Source organism: Bos grunniens, chromosome 11 (assembly GCF_055505025.1).
Source record: "Bos grunniens cultivar Pamir isolate PY7600 chromosome 11, Bosgru_T2T1.0, whole genome shotgun sequence".
Taxonomy (NCBI): Eukaryota; Metazoa; Chordata; class Mammalia; order Artiodactyla; family Bovidae; genus Bos; species Bos grunniens.
Window position 1 is genome coordinate 85,699,396 of NC_141175.1, and position 12,037 is coordinate 85,711,432.

A 12,037-nucleotide genomic window follows, 5' to 3' on the forward strand; every position below is an offset into this window, starting at 1 on the left:
GAAACTAGAAAGAGACCACACTTTAAAGTAAACATGCTTTACTGGCAAACAGTGTGATCATGATCAAGAGGCTATTCCAATTAACTGATAAGGTTAACTGAAATCCTCCATGTAGATTAACTTTCATAACAATAAGATGTTGAGTTACATACTAAACCTGCAATTTTATACTGAAGGTATTTTAATCTCCTGCTCTTTAAATGGAGCAGATGCTCATTCTTAACTATAATTCTCATTGGATAATACAACATAGAAAATGCATGGCAGTTTCTAGTGATTTTAGTGATGTTAAGATCAAAGTAATGTTCATAATGAAAAGCAAATATTTATTAAAGACTGACTATTGAGTAGGGATCTTGGAGTCTGGGATTTAAGATTTAGGATTAGGATCAAAATCAGGATTAGTTAGCAGTTAGGATTAGGATTGAAGCTGAAGCTCCAAAACTTTGGCCACCTGATGCGAAGAGCTGACTCATTGGAAAAGACCCTAATGCTGGGAAAGACTGAAGACAGGAGGAGAAGAGGATGACAAAAGATGAGATGGTTGAATGGCATTATTGACTCAACGGACATGAGTTTGAGCAAGCTCTGGGAGTTGGTGATGGACGGGGAAGCCTGGCATGCTGCAGTCCATGGGGCCACAGAGTCGGACACGACTGAGTGACTGAACCGAATTAAGGATTGGGGTAAAGGGCTGGGATTAGGATTAAGGCACGGTACCTAACCTGGAGACATAATACACAGAAACCTAGACAAGACTACTGATATACACAAATAATGTATACATACTTGCCCACACGTACCCAAACAATAGCAGGGGAGGAGGAAGTTTGGTTAAGGGCCAGTGAGTCTCAGAATATTTCAGGAGTTCAGGGGAGGGCAATCTCAGAAAGGAGAAGCCAGTCTAAACCATCACGGTTCCCTTGGTGACAACAGGGTGGACCCCATGGTATCCCAGGAGCTGGTTCCAGTTCAAGTTTAGGAGTCATCATTGAGTCAATTAACACCATTTCCTGGGAGGCTCTGGCTAGTCCTATGGAGACATAGAGGTGAACAAGCGGAGACTCTGGCCTCCACACAGCTCCCGCCCAAGAGAACCAGGAACACAGACCCCTGACTGCAGTCGTCCCCGGACCACCAGCCCCACCTGCTGCAGCTCAGTGACCGGAAGACTCAGAGAAGATGTGTCCATAGAATTTTCTTTGAGTTATTGATGAAGACAGTTGAAAAATGAGAAAAATATCCATCAGGGGGATCAAAAGAAGCAATCTTCCATCAGTAGGAATGCCCAGAGAACGGTGAGGTGAGAATGTGACTTTGGGTAGAGACGGGTTTTCCTCTTTAGCTGGCTGCCTGGCAGTCCCAGGATCTTACCAATCCTGTTTGCTCAAAATGACAGTCACAAAACATAATGTTACCCGACGTTTCCAAAAGCAAAGAAATATGCAGTATCATTTTTCTTTACTTTAAGCAACTCTGATTTTTAAAAGTCAAAGAGATAAATCACTGAAGGATCCTTGACTTCATAAAATGTCTCACGTCAGGATGGCCTTAAAAAGGAAACTCCTGCAGTAGTACATTTTAGGTAGAATTGACTTCCAAAAAAAGAATTTTTATACAACATGGAAGCAGCCCATCTACTACATGAAGTCAGGTAGCCTTGAAAGTTGATCCAAGTCATAAAAAGAAAAAAAATACAAACAGTCATTCTTCATCAAGATTATTCAATTGAGAAATCCGGAAGGGCCATCTAAACAATAATTTTCCTGTCAGTGACTGTATTATTAGACTGCAGCTTTCCAGTTTCCTGTATGTTGACAGGAAGCTGATCTCCTGAAGTAATAAGAATAAGACAATGTACACCCATGGGATCCTTTCTTCAGCCCCATTAAATGTTAATCAGGGCCAGTTTATCTACACTCAGCCCCTTCCACTGCAGTGAAAAGTCTGATGTAACAGATTGACATGGAAGGATTTCCAGGAAAATTCTAGAATGGAGTATTTAAATGATGATTTGTGAGCACTTAGAAATTGAGACGTGATCACTGATTTGTATTTTCTTGAGCGGCCATACTAAATGATTGATGAAAGGATCCATGTGAGCCTGGAGGGAGGGTCCTGAGAGAGCATCACAGAGCTCTTTACTGCTCAACGTCTTATCAATGTCTAGAATAAACATTTGGAAAGTTCTGTTATCAAAATCATGTAGCATACAAAGCTGGAAGGCTAACATACTAGGTAGCAGAATGTAGATTTTAAAGTTTCAGCAGTATGGAAGAAAAAAATCAAAATAAGCAAAATATAGTTTATAAGGGATAAATATAAAATTTCACATTTAGAATTTTATACAAAGAAAAAAAATCTGGCTTGTTGAAAGGTCATGGGACAGAGAACTAGGTGTCTTGACTGGCCAGAGATTTTATACGGGCCCTTAAAGAAATATAGATGTTAAAAACAATAATGAAAAGCTAATGGTTTCTGGGCAGTTAACATTTATTTTCTCCTTGTTTATCAAAGATTCTTATTTTCCTTATACTCTTCTGAACTTTTCCAAATTTTTTACAACAAGAATATGTTATTTTTATAAACAGGAAAAAAACTATTCTTACTATTTGAAAATATTCTAATGACTGTCTGTGGAAGTTGGAGCAGGCTATTCTATACAATAGAGGCTGGAACTAGGGGAAATAACTACTATCCAGTTCATAGTGGAGTGAATTCCCATTTCTGGAAGTGTCCACATAAACACTGGCTAACTACAAAGGTAGCATAGCATTTCTCCATCTACAAAAGATGTATTACAGTAACTGTACTTATCATTTGGTTACAAAGGATTCAATAGGTTCATTCATATCAATGTTCTTAAGACAGTAACAGGCCTGTGCTCAATAAACATTAGCTACTAGTATCTTCCAGGAGGGGCTTCCCTGGTGGCTCAGTAGTAAAGAACCTACCTGCCGGTGCAGGAGATGTGGATTCAATCCTGGGATAGAGAAGATCCCCTGGAGAAGGAAATGACAACCCACTCCACTATTCTCGCCTGGGAAATCCTATGGAGAGAGCAGCCTGGCAGGTTACAGTCCATGGGGTCGCAAAAGAATCAGACACGACTTAGCGACAAAACAGCATCTGCCAGGAGTGGTACAGAAAGAATGTCTGCTTCACTTGAGAAATTAAATGATTACCAAGGGTTTCTTCCAACTCCATGATCTTATTATTCTAGGTGGGAGATTCTCTACTCCACCCCCAACCCAGATGGCTCTCTCTTATTATCTAAGCCTGAAGTTCTGAACAGAATTCTGATAATAACAAAATTATTGCATGAGAGGAAGTGTCCACTGGAGGATGCTGTCCAAAGGTTATGCAGAATCTCATGAGTTTCCTTACCAACATAGGGAGAAGACCCAGCAGTGGCACTGAACATGTAAACCAAAGTCATGATTGAGTTTCCAACGACTAGACAAAGGATAAGGCATGGGTGAGATAGCCAGAAAAAGAGGGAGCCAAAGAAATCACAGAAAACCTAAGTCCATGTTCATTCATTCAGTCGTCTATTCAACAAACATATTTACCAAGCATCTTCTATGTATTACACATACTAGGCTCTGTGCTGGGTCTAGGCACAGAAAACCAGGCACAGTCCCTACCCTCATGGAGTCTACAGTCAGTGAGAAATTTATCTGAACCAAATAATCACAATAAATATAAAATTACAGCCATGATCACGATATGAAGGAGAAGTACCCGGTGTCATATGGTAGAGATTTGCCCTGGATATAGAGGTCAGGGAAGACAGTTCTGGGGAAGCCACAACTGAGAAAGACTTGAAGAAAGGGGCGAAGTTACAAGCTGAAGAGGGGTGAGGAGCTTTCTGGGCAAAAAACTATTGAGAAAGGGAAACATACCAAGTAAAAGGAAGTGAAAGAAGGCCAGAGTGGCTGGTGTGCAGAAAGCATGGTGGGGCATGGTTTCAGATAAAGCTGGATAGGTGCAGGGTATGTTAAGAATATTGTGTCCTAAAATAATGGAAAGAGATTCAAGCATTTCAACCATTTTCAGCCTGGGCAGTGGTGGCCATAAAGATCAGATGAAGAAATCACCCTGGATATGTTGTGAGAGGTAAAGGTCAAAATGGCTGCAGATAGACCAGTAAAGAGGCTTTTGTAGCAATCTAAGTAAGAGATGATGGTAGCTCCGGATAGTGGGAAAGGAAGAAGGAACAAGATTATGGATTCAGGAGAGGTTTAGAAGGCAAAACTGAATGTGAAGGGTAAGGCAGAGGGAAGGGTCTTGGAGACTCAAGTTCTGGCCTATTTAACTCTTCAATGAGATGGGGAACATTGAAGAAATTTGAGGTTGGGGATGGAGATCAAATTTAAAAACTATAATTCAAAAACATGCATGCACCCTATGTTCATAGCAGCACGAGTCACAATAACCAAGACATGGAAACAATCTAAATGTCCACCTACAGAGGAATGGATAAAGAAGATGTGGTGCATATACACAATGGAATACTACTCAGCCATAAAAAAAACAACAAAATAATGCCATTTGCAGCAACATGGATGCAACTAGGGATTATTATACTAAGTGAAGTAAGTAGAAAGAGAGAGACAAATGACATATGGTATCACTTGTATGTGGAATCTAAAATATGATACAAGGACTTCCCTACTGGTCCAGTTAAGACTCCATGCTTCTAATGCAGGGGGCATGGGTTTAATAGCAGGTTGGGGAAGTTCTGCATGCTGTGTGGTATAGCTGGAAAAAAAATAATAATAAAAGATACAAATGAACCTATCTAGAAAACAGAAACAGACGCACAGAAATAGAGACCAGACTTGCGGTTGCCAAGACAAAGACAGGGATGGATTGGGAGTTTGGGATGAGCAGATGCAAACTATATAGAATGGATAAACAACAAGGGCCTGCTGTGCAGCACAGGGACCTATATTCAGTACCCTGTGATAAACCATGATGGAAAAGAATAGATATACCTTAAACTGAATCATGGCTCTACAGCAGAAATTAACACATTATAAATCAACTCTACTTTTTAAATACTAAAATTGAAAAAAAAAAAAAGAGTTTGGTTTTGGATGTGTTATATTTTCAATATCTGTGAGACTTCCCAAGTAGAAATGTTAAGTAGGAAGTGGATACGTGGGTCTAGAGCTCAGAGGAGAGATCTAGGCTGGGAAAACGTTTTTGGCATGAATAATATATAGAAGGAGGGAAGAGAGTCTAGGAGTGAACCTTGGGTATTTTAATATTTGTTAATTTGAAAAGAATAGAGAAGGCTACAAAAAATGATAGTAAATTAGCTGTCAGAGAAGACAGAGGAGACCAGAAAAGTCTTGTATCAGTGAAGCTAAGAAAAGACAGTGGTCCCAGGAGGGATGGTGAACAGGACAGATGACTGCTGGGGAGGCAGGGGAAGAGAAAGGACCTCAGCACAAGCTGTTTGGTTTGGTTGATGGCTCAGGAGCCAAGCTGAGAGTGACCAGAAGAGCGAGTGGGAAGTGAGAAACAGAGTCCACAAGTATAAATATTCTTTCTAGAATGCTCTATAAGGGGGAGAAGAAAATGTAATGGTTCAAGAAGAATGTACGGTTGTGATATGGTTGTCTCCACTCCTCCCACTCCACTCTCAGTGGGAGACTTCAGCACACTTCAAAGGTGACGAGAAGAATCCAATAGAAAAGAGACTAAAAATAAAAGCATGATGAAAGAACATGCAGCACCACAGCAGGATAAGAGGCTAAAAAGGACAGCTGGCCAGGGACGTGCCTTTTGGCCAGGAAGATGCAGCAGGTAGGACTTCCTGGTCAAAAGGTGGTCGCAAACGGCAGGCCTCTGTTGATGTTATGACCAAGCTGGTGGAGAGGGGACCAGCTGGAATCAAAGCTCCCTGCTGCCCCCTGGTTTAGGCTTCCAAGCAACGTATCTGTGAGAAACTGGTAAGGTACTACCAAGAAATCTTAGCTCAGGCATCCCAGAGATTGGGTCCTTTCCTCGAATAGAAATAACAGTAGTCCCTGTGGGTGGGAGTTCTTAGGGTCCTCTTCTGAGTTGAAATCCATACCAATTGTTATCTGAAGAAATGATATCAGGTGTGCTTCCTCACTCGGGTCTCAAGTTTATTTCCCAGAAATATAATATTTTGCAAATGAAGAAACTGAGCTGCATCCCTAGCTATGGCTATTCTCAACCTGAACAGAAGAATTTGGAGTTTGCATGAGTCCAGCTTTCCCGTGGTTTCGAAAATGTAGAATACCAGCATGGCAGGAAGCTATCCTCTGAGACAGTGTTTTCAGACACCCACGCCCAGGCCTGATGAAATCACAGTAGGGAAGGAAACCCAGGTTGTCCCAAGCATCTGCTAGGTGCCAGGCTGTGCGTTGGTTACCTTGGCAGGCATTATCTCACTTAACCCTCATAACACTCTCTGACTTCTGGATCTGAGCTTCTACCCAAGATAAGAGAAATCTGCTTTGCCACATTTCTGAGTGCTCCAGGCTGGTTCTTTTACTTCCCTGGTGGCATTCATGTATGGCCCCAGGCTAACCTGGCCTGCCAGGCCTCTGACAAAGTAGATTTTTGAGTTTATAGCAGCGCATTTCCCTGAGCTTTTCTGTATTTCTCCCAGCCAACTCAACTGCCAGGAAAGGTCTGTATTTTTATCTTCTCAACTTTCCTTTCTTCCAAGTTGGGTTCCAGACAAATATTTGTGGTCACTGCCCAATGAAACCAAAGTACACAAATGTCATGTGCTAATTAAAAAAAAATGGCGAGATGAAGGATTTCTGAGTACTTACCAGAGACCTAATACATTATTTTTTTTAAGCCAACAACCCAACCTTAATTACAACTCCCATTGTTAGAGCCTTTTTCATCTTTCAATTGACAGAACCAGGGCAACCCACTGAGCAGGGCTTCTAGAAGGAAGTGAGGTTTCCAACAAATAGGAGACACATCTCTTCTTTCCATTTCTCAAGGACATATTCCAATTGTCCTTGGCCACTAGGGACACTTAGGATCAACACTTTCCTTTGTCACTAGTCACCCTACCATAATTGCAGTATCTCCTATGAGAATATCTCACTATTCAGCTTTTATGTTCTGAATTTCTATAAATTTTTCTTGATATCTTATTTTTCCCAGCTTTATAATCAGATGATATAAGCATAAGTAGAATGCTGGCAATTAATCCCAGATTCATAAAATGTGTATGTTAGTCATGCAGTCATGTCTGACTGTAGCCTGCCAGGCTCCTCTCTCCATGGAATTCTCCAGGCAAGAATACTGGAATGGGTTGCCATTTCCTCCTTCAGGGGATCTTCCTGATCCAGGGATTGGGATCCAGGGACTGAAGCCAGGTCTCCTGCATTGCAGGTGGATTCTGAGCCACCTGGGAAGCCCGCAAAAGCAATCCCTAAACAGTTTGTTCCTAAGAAACAGCAGCTCTGATCCCAAAGGACACTCCTTCACAGGGCAAATAAACATTCTGCGTCTGTAATCCCAGAGTGCCTTGCGGATTGCTGAAGTGGGTCAGGGATTCGGAAGGCTGCTCCGTTCCCGTCTTGGAGGAACTCCTGGCCTCTCTAGTCTCTGCCTGCCCCTTACTCCCCAGCCTCTCCCACTCCCCACACTTCCTCCATGTAAAAGTGAGGGAGGCTTTCTTCCTATAAGCTTGCAGCTACCTGTCCCTGAGTTCAGTAATGAATCAGTCAATCACAATGTAATGAATACCAGCTGCATGTGACACTAGATTACCTTTCATTACCTCTGTCTGCATAGCTCATTAAGAATGAGAAAAATAACACTTTAAAACACATACTGCAGAAATGCTGAATAATTATGATAATTATTAATAACACACCAGTCTAAGTGGAAATCGGGTTTTACTCGGATGGATAAAGTTACCTTCAGAGAACAATCCATTTATGGAATAAGTGAGTCAGCATCAGATATTTGTGTTATTTGCAACAGCGATATTCTTTATTCAGTCTGTAGGTCATACCTGGCATTCAAAGCCTGTTTCTCAAACACAAGGCCCTTGTAAGCTTTTCCTTTTAAATGTACCTGCAGCCTTGTCTTCATCACTAGCATAATTTTGAGTTAGGGCTTCCCAGGTGGCATGTTGGTAAAGAATCCTCCTGCCAATGCAGGAGATGCAAGAGACAACCGTCTGATCCCTGGGTGGGAAAGATCCATTGGAGGAGGAAATGGCAACCTGTTCCAGTATTCTTGTCTGGAAAATTCCATGGACAGAGGAGCCTGGTGGGCTACAGTCCATGGGGCTGCAGAGAGTAGGACATGACTGAGCAACCAAGCACACACACAGGCTATTTTTCCAACAAGTGAAAAAATGTTGATATGAACATATTGTGTGTTTGACTAGTTACTTCCTTTCTTTAGTGAGCATGTGTTGCAGGCTTGCTATGCTACAGGCATTAGGCCAGGCACTGAGCTATCAGTGTGAGCAAGACACACCCATGCCCACAAGTACCTCACAGTTTAGCAGGTACCCACCCAAATTATAGTAATAGTGACTGTTACTGGTACGATGACAGACATCTGTGAAGTCACAGTAAGGCCCCAAAAGCCATTACAGTGGGTTCTACCTATGAAAGGTCATAAAAGACTTTACAGAAGAGATAGAAAACAATCACTTGGCAAAAAATGCACACCATTTCAGATTCACATTTAAGCATTTTGTTATTAAGTGACTAACCTTTCTAAAAAGCAGAGACATTACTTTGCCAACAAAGGTCCGTCTAGTCAAGGCTATGGTTTTTCCTGTGGTCATGTATGGATGTGAGAGTTGGACTGTGAAGAAAGCTGAGCGCCAAAGAATTGATGCTTTTGAACTGTGGTGTTGGAGAAGACTCTTGAGAGTCCCTTGGACTGCAAGGAGATCCAACCAGTCCATTCTGAAGGAGATCAGTCCTGGGTGTTCATTGGAGGGACTGATATTGAAGCTGAAACTCCAATACTTTGGCCACTTGATGCAGAGAGCTGACTCATTTGAAAAGACCCTGATGCTGGGAAAGATTGAGGGCAGGAGGAGAAGAGGACGACAGAGGATGAGATGGTTGGATGGCATCACCAACTCAATGGACATGGGTTTGGGTGGACTCCGGGAGTTGGTGATGGACAGGGAGGCCTGGCGTGCAGCAGTTCATGGCGTTGCAAAGAGTCAGACGTGAGTGAGCGACTGAACTGAACTGAACATCTCTAAATACAAAAGTATTTGTTATTTCTGGCAGTAATGACAGTTAAGCTTAAGAACTATGGTATTGGCTCTATCAATATATGTGATGTTTTTTACTGAGGTTTGTGGTTTGTATGTTCTTCTATAGAACAATTCACAGTTGCTGTCAAACTGTTCTATTCTCAGCTGGCTGATCTGCAAGCAAAGCATCAGTTTCAACCCATTCTGCAAAAATCTTCTGACCCAGTACGTGCTAAAGTTGCACATCCTAGAGTAGTGACTTCACTATTTAAATATATATCTGGTGAAACTTAAGCTCTGAAGTTTAGTTAATAGTTTGGTACCAGTGTTCATGTCTTCATATGGAAAATTGTACTTGGTTGTAGAGATGTTAAAATTGGGAAACTCAAGTATATACAGCGAAGCTCTGTACCAGTTCTACAACTTTTCAGTAAATTTAAAATTAGTTCAAAATAAAAAGTGAATAAATACATGTGTGCGTGTGTGGGTATATATGGGCTTCCCAGGTGGCACTAGGGGTAAAGAATCCCCCTGCTGATGCAGGAGATACAAAAGATGCCGGTTCAATGCCTGGGTCAGGAAGATCCCCAGAGAAGGAAATGGGAACCTACTCCAATATTCTTGCCTGGAAAATTCCATGGACAGAGGAGACTGGCAGGCTACCGTCCACGGGGCTGCTCAGTCAGACATGACTGAGCAACCAAGCACACACACACACACCTGGATATATTAACATTTTTATGAGATCAATGCTACAGAAAGTGTGTCCCACAAATTCTTTTTTTTGAGAGGGGGGCTTTGAGTCACCCATCCATGGGGTCTTTTCTGCCAGCAGTTTCTTTTATTTCCATGAAGATTTTACTTACAAAATGCAACTTATTTATAAAGTACAGTTTTTAACATCCACTTTTTTTTCTTTACTTTTTTTTAAACTAAAGTATAGTTGATTTACAATGTTGTGTTAGTTTCAGGTATACAACAAAGTAATTCAGTTATATATATATGTATATTATATATACAAAAGAATATATACAATATGTATTATACATGTGTGTGTGCTCAGTCGCTAAATTGTGTCAAACTGTGAGCTCATGGACTGTAGCCTGCCAGGTTCCTCTGTCCATGGAATTTTTCAGGCAAGAGTACTGGAGTGGTTTGCCATTTCCTCCTCCAGGGAATCTTCCCAACCCAGGAATTAAACCCTGATCTCCTGCATCTCCTGAATTGGCAGGCAAATTCTTTACCACTGAGCCACCTGAGAAACCCTTATTATATACATATATAAGAATATATTTTTTTCAGATTATTTTTCCATTATAGGTTATAATAAAATATTGAATATCATTCCCTGTGCTATACAGTAGGGCCTTGTTATTTATCTGTTTTATATATAGATATGTACCCAACTCCAGTACTCTTGCCTGGAAAATCCCATGGACGGAGGAGCCTTGTGGGCTGCAGTCCATGGGGTCACTAAGAGTCAGACACGACTGAGCGACTTCACTTTCACTTTTCACTTTCATGCATTGGAGAAGGAAATGGCAACCCTCTCCAGTGTTCCTGCCTGGAGAATCCCAGGGATGGTGGAGCCTGATGGGCTGCCGTCTATGGGGTTGCACAGAGTCGGACACGACTGAAGCGACTTAGCAGCAGTAGCAGCAGCACAGTGTGTATTTGTTACTAATTTATTCCTCTCCTCCTCAATATCAAAGAAACAAGCAACCCAATCAAAAATGGGCAGAAGACCTAAATAGACATTTCACCAAAGACAAACAGATGGCTAACTGGCACATGAAATGATACTCAACATTGCTAATTATTAGAGAAATGCTGATCAAAACTACAATAAAATATAACCTCACACTGGTCAGGATGGCCATCATCAAAAAGTACAAATAATAAATGTTGAAGAGGGTGTGGAGAAAAGGAACCTTCCTACACTGTTGGTGGGAATGTAAACTGGTATAGCCACTATGGAGAACAATATGAAGGTTCCTTAAAAAACAAAAAATAGAGTTACCATATGATCCAGGAATCTCACTCCTGGGCATATATCTGGAGAAGGTCATAATTCAAAAAGATACATGCATCTTAATGTTTATTGTAGCACTGTTTACAATAGCCAAGACATGGAAGCAATCTAAATGTCCATCTACAGATGAATGGATAAAGATGTATATTTATGTACAGTGGAATAATACTCAGCTGTAAAAAAGATTAAAATAACATCATCTTCAGAACATAGATGGACCTAGAGATTATTATACTAAGTGAAGTAAGTCAGACGAAGAAAGACAAATATCACATGATATCACTATATGTGGTATCTAAAAATGATACAAATGAACTTATTTACAAAACAGACTATTATTATTAATCAGACAAACTAAATATGGCAACTGAAGTTAAGCATTTAGAAGGGTGTATAACAATTTAACATTTTTACAATATTTAAGCATATGATTGATTTCCTAGAAGTTTACTTTTATTGCATTTTTTTAAAAGTATCAATCTGTATTAGAGTTCTCCAGAGAAACAGAACCAACAGAATGTGTGTGGGTGTGTGTGTGTGTGTGTGTGTGTTTATATATACAGAATTCCTTCTTGCTCAGGGGAGTTCAGTCTTTGTTCTGTTAAGACCTTCAACTGATTGGATAAGGCCCACCCATATTATAGAGACATTCTGCTTTACTCAACTACTGATTTAGTTGTCAATCTCATCTAAAAAATTACCTTTGCTGAAACATCTAGAATAACAAATATCTGGGCTCCCTGGCCCAGCCAAGTTACCACAAG